Here is a 3530-nt window from a genome sequence, read left to right on the forward strand (position 1 = left end):
ACTTGAAATGAGACAAACAGGAGTGGAATCCTCACACCTACAGTTATTAGGGCAATAACAGAGGACTTGAGGAGGAACAAGGTGGAAGGAAAAAAGGTGGGAGACACCTGAACCTCATAAAACCAAGATCCTTGCCTAGGGTCTCGGATTTTCACCCTCTAATGCCCCCTCTCTGTACACAGAGCTTTCCTACAATCTCTCTCTCTTATACGCTAATCAACTTTGGCCTGTTGCTCATTTTGGGTCTGGTTCTTCCTTCTTGGAAGCAGGGAGACAGGGAATCCCTGGGGTTGAGGTAAAAAAAATCCTGCACAGGGTTCCCCTGGAGCACTTCACTAAAACAACACTGTTGTATCCACCCACCCACCTGAGGGAATCTGAGGGGGAGGGCAGCAGCAAGGATCCTTCTGGAAATTCAACAGGGATCCTCCTGGGAAGCACTGGGGGAGGTGAACTAGCATAGTAACTGAGGCTCCCCTGGTTGTTGCCCAGATCAAAATCCATGACTTCTCCACTGGTCAAAGTTTCTGGAGATTCCCACATTCTCCCGCTTTCTGCTACACAGAGGGAGACACCCTTCCAAATGGAACTTTCCCTCATGCATGCAAATGTTTCTTACAAAGGAAACTTGTCCTGGGTCTCAGAGTTTTTCCTTTGTTAGTTCAAAATAATCTTTATGCCAGAGAGACATAATTTGAGGTGACAAACGGCTGCCCTTCAGTAAAAAAGTTTATTTTCCTAAGTCACTGCCAAATAGTGTTCCAAATAGATTGTCTTTTTAAAAAATTATTGGGCGCCTAGGTGGCTCAGTCAGTTACGCCTCCGACTTCACCCTTGTCACTGCAATAAGGTGTTACAAAAGGAACCTCAAATTTAGAAGATGCCTAATCCCGATCAAAAAGTGTTGCGGCCCAGTAGGCAAAAATACCCTCAAACAATATTTGGCCTCCTGGGCCCCACATATGGCTTCTGTTCATCCTATGATTTTCTCATTCTTTTGCAAAGAGGCATATACTTTTAGGCTTTGAATCAACTTGGGTCAGTCAGTGACCTTCCCTTACTTTATTTTCTGGCTCTTTGTCTGCTGTTGGGAGTGAACATAATCCTCAACCAAAAGATCTGCTTATAAAAGGATCAGCATCTTACCCTTGAATAACTGATGAAGGCCTTAAGGAATGTATATCTCCTCATAGAATTCTTCAAATTTATCTTATGTTTAAAACCAGACTATTATTAGGGGATTCCACTTTTGTAATGACTTAATCCTGTTACTTAACACTGTCCTGATAAGAATGACCTTATGCGGAGCATGTCTTCAAGGACATGCTATGTAACCATTGAACTATGTAACCATTAAAGAAATGATGTAATCACCCATGGTATATAAGACCCTGGCTATCTTAATAAAGTGTGGCTTTACCAACCACCATCCATGCTGTCTATCTCGTCTGTCTTGTCCGTCTTCTTTTTTAGAGATATTGCCCTGACACCAACCCCCTACTTGGGACCTTTCAACTGTGGTGTGTGGGTTGGTCCCCCGCAGGGTCAGATTTACACTGAGCACACACATATTTGTCAAGGGATGTGGCAAAGGACATTTCATTTTCAAATCAGCCAAAAGTCATCTTAAATGGAAAGTCCAGGTCCTAGTTGATTGAAGTCACCAGACCAGGGAGGATAGGCATCGTCAGGTGTCTGGTGCCCTTATTCCATTATTTGGGTGCTCATACTAAGTGTTCAATTCCCACAAAACCCACAGGAGAATGTGTGTCAAATCAGTCTCTACTCTGGACTTACAGTAGGAGACTATATATCATGGATTTATTGCATCTTCTATGATTAGACCATCTGCAGGCCTGCTAGTGGCCGTTTGTTTCTACATTCTCTTGCTGCTTGCTAACTACTGAGTAATAGGCACCTGGGTGGCTCAGTCCTTTAAACATTCGACTTGGGCTCAGATCATAATCTCAAGGATTGTGAGTTTGTGCCCACAGGGGGCTCTCTATTGCCAATGCAGAACCCACTTTGGATACTCTGCCCTCCTTGTCTTCCTTCCCCACCCATATTCTCTCTGTCAAAAATAAATACACTTAAAAAATCATTAACCACTGATCTCTGCCATTCTGCAATTTTAATATATCCCAGGAAGTTCTCAAAACAGGTGCTAGAATAAGTAGCAGGCATCATTCAGAAATGGGTCACATGACTTCTTATGTTTAGAAATCTAGTCTTCTCTCCCCTATTCCAAGGACCCCTAAGCTTATCTGCCTACATAATCGTTACCTAAATCAAACTCATGAACAAATGCCTCACCCAACACAGTTAAGATTAGTGTGTGTGTGGGAAGCATGCTTGAGATGCTTTCTTCCAGCAAATTTCAAGGGTAGAAAACAGTCACTGTGCTGTACAATAGAAATCCCATATTTATTCATCCTACATACGTGAACCTTGTTACATTTAAACTTCTAAATAAGCACTGCCGGGTATTTTACTGCCAAAAGATAGGTTCATTCTGGAAAAACAGGATTTGGAATTAGTGCCAAACTGGTTAGGCAACACCGTAGCTGAGTCCAGGGAATACAGAAGAAGGCCTGCTTTTCTGGAGACAAGGGATAAGTTGAGAAGTTGCTTCTAAACTAAAGTTCTTTGTAATAAAATAGTAGTTTGAAGGAATGTGGGTTTTCAGTGGTTGAACTGTTGCCTGGGAAAGATATGGAACCGTCTTTTCCTCTGGCGGGAATAGGAGAGTATAACTAGCCTCCACCGTCGAGTTTGTGGAACATGAAGACTTTCCCTTCCTGGTGGATCTGCCATTGACTATGAGTGACGGGCTTGAGAGGTCTCCCTGCTGACACCTCGAGATGCCATTATCATCTCAACATTTCCTTCACCCTCAGCTGCTGGCAGTATTCTAATCCATACTTTGATGACTGTCACTTACTTTAATGTTTTTTCAAACTTTATTTATTTTTCAAAAGAGAGAAAGCATGGGTGGGAGAGGAGCAGAGAGGACAGAGCAGGAGTCCCAAGCAGGATTCATTGGCGGTGGGAGCCCAATACTGGGCTCAAATTCATGAACCATAAAGTCATGACCTGAACCAAAGTTGGCACTTAGCCAAAGGAGACACCCAAGTGCCCCGATTTTGACTTGTTTCAGATTCCATGTGATTTCATAGAGGATTTTTTTTTCCTGTGTGGTGCTTATTTCATGCAACAAAATCTCCAGTTTGTATGGGCCAAAGCCAGGCTCTTCTCTGATGGACCACTTTTGCAGAAAGATTATTTAGAGTTAATCATAATCAACATTAAGCAGATTCAGGAAAAATGTTTTCTTTTCACCTCCCTCTCTAAACAATAATGTACATAGAAAAGCTGCCCCAGCATGAGAGCACTCACCATACGTTACTACATTATGATACAAACTAGGTATGGTTAACAGGGAAGAATCCAGGAAGGACCTCGTGAACAAAGTTTTCTATGTCCTATGGTTTCAGAGTGGCCCAGAAAATACGTGCTTATCAAATATTTAC

The sequence above is a fragment of the Suricata suricatta genome, chromosome 5, assembly GCF_006229205.1.
Source record: "Suricata suricatta isolate VVHF042 chromosome 5, meerkat_22Aug2017_6uvM2_HiC, whole genome shotgun sequence".
Taxonomy (NCBI): domain Eukaryota; kingdom Metazoa; phylum Chordata; class Mammalia; order Carnivora; family Herpestidae; genus Suricata; species Suricata suricatta.